Source organism: Lynx canadensis, chromosome B2, assembly GCF_007474595.2.
Source record: "Lynx canadensis isolate LIC74 chromosome B2, mLynCan4.pri.v2, whole genome shotgun sequence".
Lineage (NCBI taxonomy): Eukaryota > Metazoa > Chordata > Mammalia > Carnivora > Felidae > Lynx > Lynx canadensis.
The window spans coordinates 57,743,667-57,763,880 of NC_044307.1; the positions used below are offsets into that span (position 1 = coordinate 57,743,667).

A 20,214-nucleotide genomic window follows, 5' to 3' on the forward strand; every position below is an offset into this window, starting at 1 on the left:
TCACCTATTTTATCTCTATCTATCCAGCACTGTCACCTGACCTCTAACTCTCCAAGATCTCATTGTTCCCCTGGAGTTGGCCAATCCAATTCCTTTGCGGTATCCCACAAAGGAATAAATAAATATTTATTTATAAAATATTTATTAAAAAATTATTTATAAAATATTTATTAAAATCTTTATTTATAAAATATTTATTAAAAAATAAAAAATATTTATTTTTGAGAGAGAGAAAGAGACAGAGTGTGAGCCAGGGAGGGGCAGAGAGAGAGGGAGACACAGAATCTGAAGCAGGCTCCAGGCTCTGAGCTGTCAGCACAGAGCTTGACGTGGGGCTTGAACCCAAGAACTGTGGATCATGACTTGAGCCGAAGTAGGATGCTCAACCGACTGATAATATTGTGCCCCCCACAATATTATTTCTTGTATACAGAAGACACCTACCACAGGGCTCATTACAGAAAGTTATGTCATCATCCCCATCCTATTTCTTCATTTTTAAAAAATATTAACTTATTTTAAGAGAGAGCACTCACGGCAGAGAGAGAGGGGGAGAGAGCATGGGCAGGGAAAGGGCAGAGAGAAAGGGAGAGAGAGAATCCCAAGCAGGCTCCGTGCTGCCAGTGCAGAGCCCAACAGGGGGCTTAATCCCATGACCCATGAGATCAGCTGAAATCAGCCCCTCCCCAACCTATTTCTTAATGCCTTGGTAAATGGCAGGTCCTCTGGGTTACCATAGAAGCTATGGTTCAGGTTGCATATAATAGATCCATGTCAACATTCCCGTTTCCTTACACATTCAAATAGCTTTTCCTAAGGCAGTGGTTCTGAAAGGGATTTCCTAGGATCAGCAGCTGCACCTGAGAACTCCTCAGAAATTCAAATACTCAGACACCACTCTAGATCTACTAAATTAGAAATACTGGAGATAGGGCCTAGCAACCTGTGTTTTTAACAAGCTTTCCAGTGATTCTGATGCAGGCTTGTTTGAGAATCCTCATCTTAGTGAATACAGGTAAGGTAGAAAAGCCACTTGATTACTGTAGTTTCAACATGTCTAAAGATTTCTTGTATCATTATTTGCTTTCAAAAATTATTTGCTTTCACTTATTTTGGGTAAAACCTAAAAACATAAGAAAACTGTACAAAGAGGTGAAAGAAACAAAATGTTGAGAGGGCTAGAAAAATTATTTTACTTTCTTTTTAAAAAATATTTTATTTTGGGTTCCCCTGGGTGACTCAGTCAGTTGAGTGTCTGACTCTTGGTTTTGACTCAGGTCATGATCTCATGGTTTTGTGAGTTTGAGCCCTGCATTGGGCTCCACATGGACAGTGTGGAGCTTGCTTGAGATTCTCTCTCTCCCTCTCTCTCTGCCCCTTCCTCACTTGTGCTATCTCTGTCTCTCTCAAAATAAATACACTTTTTAAAAAATATTTTATTTTTAAGTAATCCCTACACCCAACATGGGGCTTGAACTCACAACCCTGAGATCAAGATCACACGTGCTACCTACCTAGCCCATCAGACACCCCTATTTTACTTTCTGTTGAGTCTGGGAATTTTTTTTTGCATATTTCAGATAGGATAATAAGACCACCCCAAGAAGGCCTGATTTCAAAAGAACAGCATATTATTTAGTTTTGTGAACCCTGTTAACTGTACCTTCCATACTATCATGGAAATTAGTTCTCTCAGGTGAGTGCAAAGCAATAAGTGAGGCAAATTGCTTCTCTTTAACTTATCAAAACCTAAAAAGTACTAAGAAGCAACCTGTATGAAAACTGAGAATAGTGAGAAGGATTTCAATAAAGTAAGTCACCAAACAAATAATATTTTTCTCTTGTGGTAAATTTGTAATATTCACATCTAATATGTCACAAATGCTTGGGATTGATGATACCACTTATTGTCAACAAATGAAAAGTTACTAGTAATAGCTTTGCCTATGTTGTGCAGGCATAAAAGAAATTTTCAAAGGAAGAAAACATAGTCAGAAAAATGATCTGCATTGATTACACTGTCAGAATGAACTGTTTTTATCTATCAAGAGGTAGCATTGGTGGGCAGAATCATTTTCCAAATAGAAACCATTGGAAATTTTAGATTCTCCATAAAGAGCAACTTGATTTGTATGTGCAACTTGTTAAGCAACTCAATGCCAAGTTGTAAGTTCATCCGATCAAGTTCTTGCTGTTTAAGCTGCATTTCTGTGATGGATTTGAGTATTTAGATGCACCAAAAAGTCCTATCAAACAAGCATGGCAGTATTAATTTTCATGCACAGCATATGTATCAGTCATAACTACAACTATCACTAATGTTTAAATATATTGCTTTCTTTGACTCTGTGTTTTAATGACATTCAGCTGATAGATACCCATGAAAATTATTTGAATATACTTTTGCAACAGAAGCAGTCTAATATACTTCTTTTGCAACACAGAATCTTTAGGGAGGGGTTGTTCTTGCTTAGAAACACTTTTTGTTATGCTATACCCAGAAGTTCAGGTTTAAATTTTGATCTGCTAGCCTAAATTCCATGAAGGCAGGGACCAAGTTGGTCCTCACTACTTCATCTTCAGTGCCAAACACATGGTACATAATGCTCACTCCATGAATGTCTATGGAGTTAACACACAATTTCTTGATTCTAGTCAATTGAAAGACTCAATAGCTCTCTCAAGGCTAGGAGAATTTTGCTTTCTTGCCTCTAGCCCTGCCAACAAACTAGAAGAATCTCTATTTAAAAACAAACAAACAAACCGCTTCTTTCTTAAAAGAATATATATGTATTAAATTGACAAAAAGCACCTAGTAATCATATTTGGCATTTAATACTTGAATAAATCCCAGCAAACATAATAAGTCATAAAATACTAACTAGTAAAACAGAACAATTTGTCTTACAAGACTGTTTTTCTTAGTATGCTAACTTTTTTAATGACTGACTTCAAATTAGGAAAATAGCCTGGCAGATATTGCCCTGAAACACTGTCCTTTGCAAAAGAAATAGGTATTTAAATATGTTAAAAAGGGGGTGGGGGGGAGGATAGGTTTTGCGCTGTCACAATCAGAGAAACCAACTGATGGGTTGTTTCCCTCAGACTGAATTCTTGGCTGACAAGAAATGGGAGTTATTGGTGAAGTTCTCTGTCTTATCAACAGTATGGTTGGGCTTCTAGTGTGAACAGAATTATAGTGAGTCACACCTATCCAGATCTCATGAGATCAGATAGAAGCTGAACTCTTACTCATTCCTTTGGACTAAGGGCTCTAAAGATGTATATTCATTATTTGATCCCTTATATAAATTAAGTTCTAGGGAAGCAAAATGCAGTATTTTCATTAATGAACATCCATGTATAAAATTAGTCTATGAGTATTTCTCCCTAAATAACATTAGCGTTGTGTATTAGAACCAAACCCATTTGTTGGTTATTTTCTTGCCAGTGTAGCCAGTGACACAATGTAAACATATGCAAGTGAAATTTAAGTTTCAGGATTGCCTGAAGTCAGTGAAAGTGCTGTTGAAGAACTGCTCAAATCACCATAAGAGTTATTATCAGATGAGTTTCTGGTAGAGTTAAATCAATTAAAAACTGGAAAAAATAAAATTTATATGGATGCCATAGTAGATGCTTCAAGACAAATTATCCGAATAACCAGATCTTAATAAAGATCTCTGGGAAAATTAAAGCCCTGGAATATTTCTGCAAAAATGACCAACTCTGTGATCCTAGTTCATAAGTCAAAAGAAAATGGACATTATGTTGTTTATCTTACCATTTTGTTGGAGACATTATACTCTGCTCCTTCCAAAATCAACACTTGATTCATTAAAGTGAAATTGAATGAATATTTCATATTAGTGTAGATTCTTCCATTGTCACTTTTTCTATACGAGTGTTTTTTAAATGTTTGTTTGCAGCCTTTTGTTTTTTAAGTTCTAGGTCAATATTTTTGAAATTTATTTTTGAAAAAGAAAGAGAATATGTGTGTGTGTACACGTGCACATGAGTGGGGGAGGGGCAGAGAGAGAGGGAGAGAGAATCGCAAGCAAGCTCTGCACTGACAGTGCAAAGCCTGATGCCGGGCTTTGACTTGCGAAGTGTGAGATCGTGACCTAAGCCTAGATCAAGACAGTCGGACCCTTAACTGACGGAGCTACAACTGGCAGAGCCACCCAGGCACCCCAACAGCCTTTTTAAAAATGTTTATTTATTTATTTTGAAAGACACAGAGAGAGCACTAGTGGGAGAGGGACAGAGGGAGAGGGAGAGAGAATCCCAAGCTGGGATTCTCCCACTGTGAGTGTGGAGCCCCTTGCAGGGCTTGAACTAGCGAACTGTGAGATCACAACCTGAGCCAAAATCAAGAGTCAGATGCTTAACCAACTGAGCCACCCAGGTGCCCCTAACTATTTATTTTGAGAGAGAGAGAGAGAGAGAGAGAGAGAGAGAGCGAGCTTGTGAGCAGGAGACAGGCAGAGAGAAAGGGAGAGAATCCCAAAGAAGCTACACGCACAGTGCCTTCCTAACAGGGAGCAAGCCTTGCAGGGCTCCATCCCCTGACCCTGGGATCATGACCTGAGGTGAAACCAAGAGTCAGACACTTAATGGACTGAGCCACCCAGGCACCTTCCGTCATCGCTTTTTAAAACATGTGTTCATATGTATCAGTTTGGATATCTTTATAAATGGATAATGTCAAGTTTTCTGAAAATGTGTTCTGCAGAATACTGTAGTCCCAAACAGTCATCTGTGAAAAAAAGGAATCCACAGTTGTACAGAATATTTTGCTTCCCACTCTTTACCAGTCTCCCTTCTGCTCTGTGCCCAAAGAGCTGATCTGTATGGACTATAGGTTCCTTTGCCCTCTCTGCCTTCCTCTTGGATTTGGCTAAGGGGGAGGAGGGCTGAGGGAGAATGGGGAGATAAGCTGGACATTAAAGGAGATGGGGAAATGAAGATAGCCAGTTATTCCTGACTCTCTTATTTCCCTTCTGCTGGATTGCCACTAGTTAGTTGGCTGTCTTCCTACCAGAGTCACAGCTTCTGTGAGACAGTCATCTCCATTTAGTTGCCTCTTTAGGCCTGGAGATGGTAACAGTACTCTATTCTCCCATGTTGGCTTCCTTCTATTAAATGTTTCTCAGTTACCCACTGTGAATGTACCACCTATTTCCTTCCAGGAACTGACTTATTCAATAGTTACATATTATATTGTACTCTTGGAAAGATTCAAAATTCACATTAGGATGTTAAAGGCACTAAATGATATAGCAGTAAATAATATCTAGGTTTCAGTCATTGTTTGCCAAACTTATTTATTCATGGCACCATTTTCCTAAGAAAATCCCTTGAACACACTGGATTGTAGAATTTCTTTCTTTTCTTTTTTTGTAAGTTTAAATGTTTTATTTATTTATTTATGTATTATATTTTTAATTTACATCCAAGTTAGTTAGCATATAGTGCAATAATGATTTCGGGAGTAGAATATAGTGATTCATCCCCTATACCACCCAGTACTCATCCCTACAAGTGTCTTCCTTAATGCCCCTTAACCATTTAGCCCATCCCCCCACCCACAATCCCTCCAGCAACCCTCAGTTTGTTCTCTATATTTAAGAGTCTCTTATGTTTTGTCCCCCTTCCTGTTTTTATATTATTTTTGCTTCCCTTCCCTTATGTTCATCTGTTTTGTATCTTAAATTCCACACATGAGTGACGCCATATATTTGTCTTTCTCTGACTGGCTAATTTCGCTTAGCATAATACCCTCTAGTTCTAGCCACTTTGTTGCAAACAGCAAGGTTTCATTCTTATTGATTGCTGAGTAATATTCCACTGTGTGTGTGTGTGTGTGTGTGTGTGTGTGTGTGTGTGTATACCACGTCTTCTTTATCCATTCATCAGTTGATGGACAATGGGCTCTTTCCATAATTTGGCTATTGTTGGTAGCACTGATATAAACATTGGGATGCATGTGCCCCTAAGAATCAGCACTCCTGTATCCTTTGGATAAATTCCTAGTAGTGTTATTACCGGGTTGTGGGGTAATTCTATTTTTAATTTTTTGAGGAACCTCCATACTTTTTTCCAGAGTGTCTGCACTGGTTTGCATTCCCACCAACAGTGCAAGAGGGTTCCTCTTTCTCCACATCCTCGCCAGCATCTGTTGTTGCCTGTGTTGTTAATATTAGCCGTTCTGACTGGTGTGAGTTGGTATCTCATTGTGGTTTTGATTTGTATTTCCCTGATGATGAGGATGCTGAACATTTTTTCATGCGTTTGTTGGCCATCTGGATGTTTTCTTTGGAAACGTGTCTATCATGTCGAGAAGAATTTTTTTAGTGAAATAAATTAAAATTTAAAGAAGCAGATTGATATTAAAAATAAAGATTGATTAAAAATTAAAAGCACTCAATAAGTGGGCAAATTAGAATGGGTGGGAAATTAAAACAGGAGGCTCCTAATATTAAAGCTAGATGGTAAAACAGAAGAATACAAAAGAGGAACAAAAAAACAGCATAAATTTAGGTAAGGATATTAATTAAAACATTAGGAGGGTAACTTGAGCAGGATTAAGTCATCAATAGAATAAATTATAATTAATTCAGGTTTTCCTAGGCAACTAACACTAAGAAAAAGTTAAATGGACCCCACTCTATTGTAGACAACAGTTATAGAAGTTTTAAGAAGTTTTATTGTGCCAACATATCTCCATTGAGTATCTTTTTAATGTTTGTTTATTTTGAGAGAGAGAGAGAAAGAGAGAGCATGCATAGAGGGGGAGAGGCAGAGAGATAGGGAGAGAGAGAATCCCAAGCAGGTTCTGTGGTGTCAGTGCAGAGCCCAGTGTGGAGCTCTATCTCACCAACCGGAAGATCATGACCTGAGTTGAAATCAAGAGTTGGACACTTAACCAACTGAGCCACTCAGGCATCAGTTGGTCAAATACCATTGAGTATTTTTGCAAGACCCACACGCAATGCCTATCAAGGCTCTCACAAATTTATGTTGTTTGGAAAATTCATGAAAGAAAACAGGAGACAGAAGAAAACTACAAAACTTACAGAAAGTATTCTACAAATTTTTTTTGGAGCATTGGCTAAGTTACAAATGGAAATAAATAAGTGGATTAGTGTCTACATACAATATTTACTTTGAAATGAGTTTCCCCTCAATATATTTTACACAAATATCTAAGAATATTGGTTGAAGGTGACTAACCTGAGCAATAGCTCTATCTGAGTAGTAAACTGGCTTCAAACAGATACTGACGGATCTGCCATGCCACTCGTTGGAAATATATATAGCACTTTTTACTATAAGAATAATCTAATTTTCAGATACACAAGGATATACCGTGCATAATCCTGGTTGCCTTGTGGAAAGGGAAATAGTACCTAAAGAAGAGGAATGAAAAGGAAACTTTCACTATTCTCCATGTATACTGTAAATGTTGTACTTTATGAATATGTTACCTTTTCAAAAATAATTTTAAAACCAAACTTTTCACATTTTCAGCTTCTGCTTCTGAAATTGACAACCACCTTAAGGAAGAAAGCAGTCTCCAGTGCCAGGCACCGCTCTTGGTTTCCCTCCTCTCCTCAATCTTGGTCCATAAATTTTTACTTCTTTGGTTGCTCTCCAATGACTTCAAACTGACAATCTGTCAACCTCAGCTTTTAAAAACAATTTTAGTCAGAAGGATGGACCATAATGGTCTCGTCTATCAGTACCTGAAGCAGAACTTCCCCCAGGACCACTCCTCATGTACTGGAAGTGGAAATATCGTTGCAGTTTCCAAGTTACCAAGAATTTAGTAAATATAGTATGTTAACCAACAAGTGTTAAAATTTATTATCTCCAAAAATAAGATAAAAACAAGGACAATTGTTAAATTCCATAGACAGTTATTTGTAGCTGGCATTCACATCATCTACTGTAAGACAGGTCCTGTATCAATGGTATTAACATAGCATTTTATTTCACCTTCATAGCCACCAGATATTTAGCATCAGTTCTATTTTTCAGATAAAGAATCCCACGTCAGAGACATGAAATAATATTTTCTGTGTCACATGACCAATGATTGATAGAACTTAATTCAAGTTAAGCTTCAATCATTGAAGGTGGTACTGTGACACATTTTACCAGCCTCTGCAAAGCACTGTAGTAAACCCTGAATCAAAAAAAGCAATAAGAACATTAAATAACCCCCCCAAAAAAAACGTTCCAATGGTGTCATTTAGTTTGATATTTTCTATTAAGAATTTGTCAACATATCGCACCTACATGGCTCAGTTGGTTAAGCGTCTGACTCTTGATTTTGGCTAAGGTCACGATCTCAGGTTGGTTAGTGGCTCCATGCTGACAGTGAGGAGCCTGCTTGACATTGTCTCTCTCTCCCTCTCTCTCTGCCCCTCCCCCACTCGTGTGAGTGCTCTCTCTCTCTCTCTCTCTCTCTCTCTATCAAAATAAATAAAAAACAAAAAAAAGAAATTGTCAAGTGCCTTGGTGGCTCAGTCTGTTGAGCATTCAACTTTGACTTCAACTCAGGTCATGATCTCACGTGAGTTCGAGCCCCGCATTGGGCTATCTGCTGTCGGCACAGAGCCTGCTTCAGATTCTCTGTCCCCTCTTTCTCTGCCCCTCCCCCACTTTCTCTCTCTCTCTCTCTCTCTCTCTCTCTCAAAAACAAATAAACATTAAAAGAATTTGTCAATATATTGAAGATAAATTTTCACAAGATGGAGTTTGTGATTAGGAGAAAAAATTATCCTGAAGAATAAAAACAACTCAAGATAGAAGTATCATTTGTTCCCCTTTTATTTCACCACACATGATGTTTCCATACTCACAATAAAAGGTAAATTCCTGAAGGTGTAATAGAGGGGAATGAGAGGTGGCATCTGTGTTCACCCATTTGTTTCTCAAACATGTTTCTGGATATTGCCTCTACACTATATTCGTAGGGCCCAAGCTTGTTTCTGTCTTTTTTACATAGGTGAAGTCCCTTGATCCCTAGCTTCAAACTCAATCCTTCCTCTGGTTCACAGGACCACCAGTCACTGTATTCTAGCATTGTCAGCTCTAATATCTGGCAAATCCCCTTTGATGATTTTCTGCTAGAGTATTTTACCAGTTTAGGTCATCCTTGGCTATCTCTCTGGCATCTTCATTCTTTCTTAGGTCATTTTTTTCATTGTCAGTCCCTTTCCAAGATCTGTATTGATGCTTCTGCGTCTCAGTGACTTTTTTTTTTTAATTTTTTTTTTACGTTTATTTATTTTTTGAGAGACAGAGAGAGACAGGCACAATTTGGGGAGGGACAGAGAGAGAAGGAGACACAGAATCCGAAGCAGGTTCCAGCCTCTGAGCTGTCAGCACAGAGTCCGACATGGGGCTCGAACTCACAAACTGTGAGATCATGACCTGAGCTGAAGTAGGACACTTAACCAACTGAGCCACCCAGGTGCTCTGGTCTCAGTGACTTCTACCACTATACCAAATGTCTGCCTGCTGGAACCTCTTATATCACTAACTATAGACTTGTGGTGTTCTTGCCCTATTAACTACATGTATCCCTCCCCGCCAACATTCCCATCCCCCACATAGTGGTGAATTGTTACTCTGCTGTACTCTTCCCTGAAGTGAGATACTCAATGGGCTGCGTGTACCTTACCCTATGCTGCTGAATAAAGTTGCTGCATCACAAAACTATGTGAAGAATGTTTATCTTCTGGATGAATAAATTGAACTCTGAATACTGCCTTAGAAATAAACGTTCATTTGAAATATTCTTAAGCCTCTTAACTACTGTTAGTGTTATAGATTATAATAACTAGAAACAAAACAAAGCAAAGAACAAGACCTAATCATAATCACCATCCTCTTGGAATTTACAGTCTACTAAGAAAGATAAGCTCTCTAGGGAGGCAGTAGAGGGCAGAATGATAAAGTGTCTTAGAAGAACAGATGAAGTACTATAGAAGTAAAGAGAACGAAAACTATTTCTTCCAAAAGGAAGAATCTGGTATGACCTAATGAGAGAGAAACAACTTCTGGAATTGGAGCTATTCAAAGAGAATCCCTTTATCTCTGAGGACGTGAGCCTAAGAGCTAAGAACTATTTTCCCGGCCCTTAGAAGAAAGTCAATCTTTGGGATGGTGTGGAGATCAAAAACAAGGGAAAAACAAATGAATTAGGGAGAGAAAAAAAAGGAAGAAAGGGTAGGAAGGAGACCCTAATGTCAGCTGAGTCTCTAGTTCCAGATACCTCTGATGCTAGTTGTATTGCTGATATTGTTAGGGTCTGTTTACAAAAGCCGACAAGTACCCCTTTTTGCCTAAATTAATCCCTTAAACTGGGATTTTCTTTTTTTAATTTTTTAAATGTTTATTTATTTTTGAGAGAGAGGAGAGAGACTGAGAATGAGCAGGGAAGGGGCATAAAGAGAGGGAAACAGAGGATCCAAAGCAGGCTCTACGCTGACAGCAGAGAGCCTGACACGGGGCTCCAACTCTGGAACCGCAAGACCATGACCTAGGCCAAAATCAGAGTTTAACCGACCGAGCCACCCAGGTGCCCCTAAACTGGGATTCTTCTATTTATAAACAAGGCAAATACTCTGGAAATTTACCGGTTACTAATTACATCTTAGTTAACTAATCTCAGTTAAACTAATGTTTCAATTTTTTTTTAATGTGCGATTTGATTATTTTAAAGTTAATTTTTAATCCTTGGAAATCCTGCTTCCTAACCTTTCTTTAGCCATTATTCCACTGTTTGAAGGATGAAAAATAACCATACACAGAAAGAAGTCCCAGGGCCGTAATATATACAATCCCTCTAAACTAAACTTGTTCTTCAAGTATACAGTGGCTAAAATATTCAGATAAATATGCTAGCATTCCTTTTCCATATTCACCATCTATTCCATCTGAATTTGCTTTTTGGGGGTGGAGTTAGCCAAATATTCTTTTATACCCCTGTATGGAGGGTCAATTGTTCCAGCATCATTTATTGAGTAGTCCACCTTTCCCCCACGGATTAATAATACCTCCTCTGTCATAAATCAAAATCCATGTATGCACAGGTCTGTTTTTAGATTCTTATTTCTTTTTTATTGGTCTTTTGCTTATCTAATTGATTTTAACAAGGACATGTTTTAATTATTATAGATTTCTTTTTTTTTTTAATGTTTATTTATTTTTGAGAGAGAAACAGAGCGTGAGCAGGGGAGGGGCAGAGAGAGGAGGAGACACAAAATCCAAAGTAGGCTCCAGGCTTTGAACTGTCAGCACAGAGTCTGATGCGGGGCTCTAACTCACAAACTGCAAGATCAGGACCTGAGTCAAAGTTGGGTGCTTAACCCAGGCACCCCGTAATTATTATAGATATCTTATAAGACTCAATAAATGGTAAGGGTAATCCTCCATATTCTTCAAAATTGTCCTGGTTCTTCTTGGCTTTTTCCATTTGAGTTTTAGACTGGGTTTTTCAGGTTCCATTGGAAGTACAATAAGAATTGCAATAACTTCACAGACTGATTTTAAAAAATCATCACCTCTATGATAAGAGGATTTTGGTATTGGTTAAGTATCTTTCTCATTTAAGTTTTTCTTAATTTTATTTATTTATTTTGAAAGAGAGAGTGCAAGCACAAGTGGGGAGAGGGGCAGAGAGAGAGGGACAGAGAGAGAGAGAATAGAGAATCCCAAGCAGGATCTGCACTGTCAGCACAGAGCCCAACATGGGGCTTAATCTCATCATGACTTGAGCCGAAATCAAGAGTCAGACACTTAACTGAATGAGCCACCAAGGCGCTGCCAGGATTTTTCTAACCTCTGAATCTACCTGGGCTTGGGACCCAACCTTCCTTAATTTGGTCTGCCAAGACCCTGACTGAACCTAGGCTCTGAAAGAAGAATGAATTTTGAAAAGTCTCAAGTCCCAATAACTCTACCCAGACCCATCACCATTAGCAGTTAGTATTCTTGGTTGATGAAGTCCTTTCCTATCAAGAAGAATACACTTCATGGATTATATCACTCTTAAGAAATTAACATCCTCCTCCACAGGGAAGCCAAGGCTTGACAACCACACTTCTGTTTCCCTAATCAAGCTACTCATTTTCCACAAATATGTTGCCACCAAATACCAGTAATACTGCCCAGAATAGCAAGTATTCCAATCTTCAGTCACCTGAAAATTAACTCAATATTTTTTTAAGATTTTTTTATTTTTAAGTAATCTCTACACCCCGTGCCTTGCTCAAACTCATGGATTTGAGGTCAAGAGTTATATGTTCTATTGACTGAGCCAGCCAGGCATCCCATGAGCTCAATATTTTTTTTTAAGTTTATTTATTTATTTTGAGAGAGAGCACAAGCAGGGAAGTGACATAGAGAGAGACAGAGAGAGAGAGAGAGAGAGAGAGAGAGAGAGAGACTCCCAAGCAGGCTCCACTCTCTGCCACCACTTACCACTATGAGATCATGACGTCAGCTGAAATCAATGGTTGGTCACTTAACTAACTGAGCCACCCAGGCACCCTGAGCTTGATATTTTTTAACTTGGGGGTCAAGTATAAAGCAAATTTTCCAACTAGCCCTCCTTTAACTGAGTTACGATTTGTGGTGATTAAATCATACTTATTTGTTTGGTCTCAACTATTTGGTCTCATACTATTTGTTATGGTCTCAGTAGATAAAAACTATTGGAAAAATCCTAACTCCAGTTTGCTATTATTAAGTGATTTTGAAAATTTAAGAAAATTTAATAATGAAAATTTAAGATGAAAATCATTTAAAAAGAAGTTGAAGAAAAAAAAAATTGAAGTAAAGCAGATTGGATGTCATCTTGAGGCCGATGCCCACAAAGGTATCCCAACAATACTGAAAAGAATCTGGTGGTAAGCATAAATTAAATACATGAAATATTTTTTTATTTTGTTTTACTAAAAATAATTTTATGTTTATTTATTTTGGAGGAAGAGAGAGAGAGAGAGAGAGAGAGAGAGAGAGAGAGAGAATTTGAAGCAGGATCCAGGCTCTGAGCTGTCAGCAGAGTCCGACGTGGGGCTCAAACTCACAAATTGTGAGACCATGACGTAAGCCAAAGTTGGACACTTAACCAACTGAGCCATCTAGGAGCCCCGAAATATTTTTTGTTTTAATATTAATAGCCATAATGTGCTAAGTTCTCCTTACCTAATAGGTTAACTTTTATACTGCAATATAAGTTTATACAAAAAATCAATCCAATTGTAAAAGGAGTACACGATAACTGTGTTATTACTTTTGATTTGATTTATCTTAATCACATAAAACATAGGCATTATAAGGAGAAAATGCATTTGTATATATACATAGATGTATATACATACATGTAACATAAGACATAGTATAAAAAATAATATGTACATATAATTTATTTAGGAATAATATATATTATATTCTTATATTGCAATTAGCAGCGTGGTTCAAATATTTGCTTACTTGTTTTAAGAAGTAAACAAACAAAAAACTAATACCTGAACATGAGTTTGCTGTCTTAACATTTTTTTTGGAAATGTTGGTTAAAGATTCCTACTCTCCTGATACACTGCTTTCAAATATGATTTTATAAATCTGGTAAGAATGCTTATTTAGGGGCACCTGGCTGGCTCAATCAGAAGAACATTTGACTCTTAATCTAGGAGTCGTGAGTTCAGACCTCATGTTGGGTGTAGAGATGACTTAAAAAAAAAAAAAAAAAGAGGCAGGTTCTCTTACACTGATTGCCTGAGTTGCACTGTAAGAAGCAACAACCTCTCCTTCCTCTCTGCTATCTGCTCAGCAGCTGCAAAGCAGCAACTATGCATGAATGCATCTCCATCCACACTGGCCAGGCTGGCATCGAGATTGGCAATGCCTGCTGGGAGCTCTATTGCTTGTAACATGGCATCCAGCCCAATGGTCAGATGCCAAGTGACAGGACCATTGGGAGAGGAGATGACTCCTTCAACACCTTCTTCAGTGAGACAGGTGCTAGCAAGCATGTGTCCATGGCAGTGTTTGTAGACCTGGAACCCACAGCCATTGATGAAGTTTGCACTGGCACCTACTGCCAGCTCTTCCATTCTGAGCAGCTCATCACAGGCAAGGAAGATGCTGCTGATAACTATGCCTGAGGGCCCTGCACCATTGCCAAGGAGATCATTGACCTTGTCTTGGATCGAGTTCAGAAACTGGGCAACCAGTGCACAGGTCCTAGAGCTTCTGGGTTTTCCACAGCTTTGGAGGGGGAACTGGTTCTAGGTTCACCTCCCTGCTGATGGAACATCTCTTTGTCAATTATGGCAAGAAGTCCAAGCTGGGGTTCTCCATTTACCCAGCCCCCCCATGTTTCCACTGTTGTTGTTGAGCCCTACAACTCCATCCTCACTACCCACACCACCTTGGAGCACTCTGATTCATGTTAGACAATGGGGCCACATCTATGACGTCTGTCGAATAAACCTTGGTATTGAATGCCCAAAATACACTAACCTGAATAGGCTGATAAGCCAAATTGTGTCTTCCATCACTGCTTCCCTCAGATTTGATGGAGCCCTGAATGTTGATCTGACAGAATTCCAGACCAACCTAGTGCCCTATCCCCGCATCTACTTCCCTCTGGCCACATATGCCCCTGTCATCTTGACTGAGAAAGCCTACCATGAACAGCTTTCTGTAGCAGAGATAACCACCACCAAGGCATGCTTTGAGCCAGCCAACCAAATGGTGAAATGTGACCCTTGCTATGGTAAATACGTGGCTCGCTGCCTGTGGTACTGTGGTGATGTGGTTCCCAAAGATGTCAATGCTGACATTGCCACTATCAAGACCAAGAGTACCACCCAGTTTGTGGACTGGTGACCCATTGACTTCCAAGTTGGCATTAATTACCAGCCGCCCACTGTGGTACCTGATAGAGACCTGGCCAAAGTAAAGTGAGTTGTGCACATGCTGAACAACACCACAGCCCTTGCTGAGGCCTGGACTCCCCTGGACCAGAAGTTTGACCTAATATATGCCAAGCATGCCTTTGTTCACTGGTATGTGGGTGAGGGCATGGAGGAAGGAGAGTTTTCTGAGGCCCGTGAGGACATGGCTGCCCTCGAGAAGGATTATGAGGAGGTTGGTGTGGATTCTGTTGAAGGAAAGGGTGTAGAAGAAGGAGAGGAATACTAAAATTAACAATGTCACAAGGTGCTGCTTTTACAGGGAAGCTTATTCTGTTTTGAATATTGGGAAGTTGTGCTCTGAACAGTTAATTTTTATGTAGCAGTGTATATTCTCATATACAATTACTGACCTATGCTTTAAAACACAATGCTTTGTTATAGATCCAAGCTGTCCATTTCTCTGATGAATTTGAATAAAGTATTCCCTGTCTTAAATGAAAAATAAAGAATGCTTATTTATTTTGAATTCATAAAATTATCTGCCCCAAATAGTGGTGTTAACTACATGAAGCATAAGATGACTTTGACTTGGTAAACATTTTGTCTTATTGCATATGTCTTATTGCATTGTCTTATTGCATACGCATTACTTTTAAAAATTGTAACTATTTCCCTGTGCTATCACTAAACTGAAATTTTAGAGTGACAAATGTAAGGGGAATTAGGTAGAATAATTCCCCTTATAGGGATTGGAGCAGTTATTAGTTGTTACACAATATTATAGTATTTTTTAGTAACATTAACTTATAAAATTTTTGTCTTATAGCCTTCTACTTAAAATTCATTTGGAATCACAGAAAATGAAAACAATGATGCAACGAATACAAAATGAAGGCTTGTGTTTAATTAAGGGATCTTCCTATTGTGCTTTTTCGGCCTTTGAGGAACATTGTATTACATTCTTTTAAAAAAAGAAAGCAAGAAGAAATGGAAGGGGAAGGAAAGAAAAGAAAAGAAATCTGGTATAGCACAAACTAATAATATTAGAAAAATAAGTAAGACCTGAATCTAACCTTGTCAGAACCCATTGTCTGCTGGGAGAGTAAGATAGCTAAAGCTTCACAATGAAAAGTGGTGAACGTGTTTTCCACTGCCATGGTAACCACAGATTTGGAGCCCAACCTCCAGAGAAAGTTCAGGAGGACATCCTTAACTTCTGATGCCAAAATTTTGGAATTTTTTTTTCTGAGTGAGCATGAGGAGAGCACTTTAAGAAGCTTCAGCTATGCTCTCAATTTGTATGCTTTTGAACATTTAGGTTCCACTCGGTATTTTGTAATTATAGGTATAAAACCTTTTCATGTCCACTAAAACAGGTACTAGATTGAATGCAATTGAGAGTTAAGTGTTTTAAGCCAATTAACAAAGGGTTTTTTTTAAAGATTCTTTAACTGTTCTTTTGGTTTAATTATCTCAAGCTGACATTGCAAAATAATTCCTGTGGTTATAACTTACCAAATCTCAAATAGGACATTGATGCAATTAATAATGTTGCAATATCTTTTCTCTTCTAAATATATGGCATGTACCTGGATTTTAGAGTTACAAAGTCTTGCATTTGGAGCCTTGCTTCATTACTAATAAGCTATTTAAACTGGAAGTTTATTTCATTTTAATTTTTTAAAGTTTATTTATTTATTTTGAGAAAGAGATACAGAGAGAGACAGAGGAGAGGGAGAGAATCCCAAGTAGGGTCCCTCCACACTGTCAGTGCAGAGCCTGATGCAGGGCTCAAACTCACAAACTATGAAATCATGACCTGAACTGAAACGGGAGAGTCAGATGCTTAACCATCTGAGCTACCCAGGTGCCCCTGATCTGGAAGGTTATTAACCTCTATGAGTCTTAGTTTTTTCATCTCTAAAATAGGGATAATAGCAACTGTTTGTGCTTATTTCAGCACCTCAAACGTAGAAGGCACTGAATAAATCATTACCACTTGGTTGCCCTTTCCTTAAAGCTTATCCATAATTGAGTAGTCCAAGCAATGGTGTCTGTGTTTTGAGGACCTAGAAGGTGATTTGCAAAATTTGTTTTTACTCTTCTTACAAACTAATAAGTTAGTATGTTACTGTTTTGTGGATCCTGGCCCCAAACTCAAGACTAATGGATTAGAAAGAAAGGACTTTGTTCTTTACAGCACAGTAAACTGCTGGGATGAGCTCTGGGTGGATGCTATGCATGCAGTGAGTTTCCACTGAGGCTGAGGAATACTGAGCATAAGGAATTCATCACTTTTATAGTAAGCAGTAAGCAAACCTACTCTTTGTCTGGGGGAGACATTACCTCATCCTTCAGGGTTACTCACTGCAAACACAACCCTGAGAAATGTCCCAGGGAAGGAACAGAAAGAGCCTTGCATTTCTGGCATACCCAGCAAGAATGTACATGGATGCTCAAGGCTCGTGGTGAATTGCCTGTCCACTCCTACCTACCTCATAGGTGAGATTGTTATTTTTTTAAATATTTTTTTAATGTTTATTTTTGAAAGAGGGAGAGAGAGAGAGAGAGAGAGAGAGAGAGAGAGAGAGAGAGAAAGAACAAGTGGGGGAAGGACAGAGAGAGAGAGGGAGACACAGAATCGGAAGCAGGCTCCCGGCTCTGAGCTGTCAACACAGAGCCCAATGCAGGGCTCAAATCCACGAACCGCGAGATCGTGACCTGACCTGAAGTTGGACTCTCAACCGACTGAGCCACCCAGACGCCCTGAGATTGTTATTAAAATACAGATTGAGAGGGGCTTTGAGCTAATTTTTAAAAATTAGCAAATGTGACAACTTATAGAATTTAGCATGATATCTGACACAGCGTTTAAATGAATAAATTAATGAATAAGTGAGAAATATGCCCACGAAAATATAGTAAGTATATGTATTAAGTTGGCTTTTGTTGTAATTTTATTTTAAAACTAAAATAAATGTTAAATGGATACAAACTTGTAAATTAAAGTAAAACTATGTATCTTGATTATGGCTGTATTTTATAAAACCATGAGATAGCCAGAGTCCTACTAGGAAATGTAGAAATCTATCTGTGAGAGATAATAACAGAAATAAAAGGGGAGTTGGCTGTTTGAACAGATAAATGGCCAGAACTGACAACATCAAAGTAAATATATTCATAATTATTGAATTTGGTAATTATTGTTAACTGTCTTCAGCTATTTAAATTGTAATTTAGAGAAAGGAGTAAATACAATGAGTAACTGACCGAATATACGACATTAGAAAGTCCATAGGGCTACTCAAAACCCATAGGGCTACTCTACTAATCAGTTTTAACTCAGCGGAGCTACCTTACCTAGATATGCTTTTTGGCTTTCGCACCACACCACTTCTTTTTATTGTTCCAAAGCCAACCTTCTATATCATAAGACAGCTGCTTAATTGAAACTCAAAATATCTTTGCACAACAATTTCTTAACATGCTCTGATGAATTTTAGTTCTGCCTTTCTATAAAGTGCAAAATGTGGAGGGTATGCTCAATAGCTTTTGTCACCCTAAGAACAGCAGGGTATAAATTAAACAATCCATGCAGTGAGAGCAGATACTGCCCTCCTCACTTAAAGTCCACACTTACAATTTCCAAAATCCTCTGAAATATTGAATGCAACTAATTGCACCATAAAATATGAAAGCTTTAACCATGTTTGAAAGGTAAAGAAAGTTGAGCCATTACCAGAAAGGAAATCTTACAGATAAGTGAGCAAAAACCTGCAAGGAGTCGAGTTCTTACTAGTCAGATCATCCTGAGTCTATTGCAGATGGGCACTAAGGCTACCTTCTCATGGTCTCTCTCTCTCTTCCTCTCCTCCCTTAAGATCCTTATACAGTCCTTCACCCCTTCCCACCTTCTCCCTCCCCAGTCCCACCATCCTACGTCCTTTTCCTCATTCTCTGACTCAAAGTCCTTCTGAATCTGACAAACTAACTGTCTGAGCTAGAGAATGAGAAAAGAAAGTGAGGGTGGGAGGTTTGTGAGCACTACAGGCTATCAAACCCTACACACAATGGAGAAGAGGGAAAATTGAATACCTTGAGATGAAAATCATGAAAACAACAAATCTTTCCCTTAATACAGAATCTAGTATGTAATTTTGCCAAAGAGTAGTATTTTTTTCTCCTACCTTATTCTTTTTATAGTATCCCTGCTTTGGGTAAGCCACATCTCCAGCAGAGTTGTGGGTAACTATCCTGTCCTAGAAAAAGAATGGGAGGAAATAGAGTCTTTTGCCAAGAATACATGTTACTTTTGCATGTGGTTGGTTTATTAGCAGCATCGCATAATATTTTCTTATCTCGTAACTCATATTTGTCCACCCCAGTGATAGACCTTACCTTGATTTCTGAGTGTCATGGAGCACATAATGCAAACACAGTTGCTAAATTGCTCTCTCTATTATCTCCTGGATCATCTTTCCCTTACTTTTGATATCATACCCAATTTTACCACCTGATGGTACTTATCAATTTCCCTCATATAAAAAAGGTATGTATACACACACCCTTCATATTCTCTGCTAGACTGTAAGCTAAGAACAAGTTGTATTTTTAATTTTTTATAAGCCCACCACTTGACTTCTGATCAATATTAAGAACATATAAATAAAGAAATATTGGTTGAAAAAGAGGGTGAATAAACATTCTCTTCCTTTCTACAACTCTGTGATGACTGCTTTGGTTTCTCTTTCATTTGGCATCTTTAACTCTTTAGTAGTTTTACTGTATGGCTCTTGCTATAATGCCTCCATCATCTTAACTTTCTAAGGCTATGAGATCTTCTCTATGCTACCTTTTTAACTGCTGTGATATGATGACACACTTTCATAGCTTTGTAATATATTTTTAATGTTATCTCTTATGAACATAAAACAAATTCTATGCAGACACATGGCAGAAGAGGCCACTTACAAAAGAGCTCTATTTTGTTATTTGCAATCTTCCCAAGTATGACCATAATTTAATACTTAAGATTGAGAGGAAGCTGTCTTTCAGTTACGAGACATTTTATTAAATGTGACTGAGTGGGAAGTTTGGGAGGAAGCGATGAGTTTAAATTTAAAGAAAAACTTATTATGTACATATTAAGTAAATGTTTAAAACGGAAAATACTCTGCTGCTCTGCCCCCAGTCCTTCTAATAATTGCCTTTATAGCTCCATAACTCTAAATAGTTCATTACTTCTAGATTTATCATCTTTGTTTAATATGCA

At 38.2% G+C, this 20,214-nt stretch overlaps 1 pseudogene; it reads left to right on the forward strand.

Annotated features, from left to right (window-relative positions):
* Window positions 1–13,871: 13,871 nt before the first annotated feature.
* On the forward strand, window positions 13,872–15,228 carry LOC115513337 (annotated as a pseudogene).
* The last annotated feature ends 4,986 nt before the right edge of the window (window positions 15,229–20,214 follow it).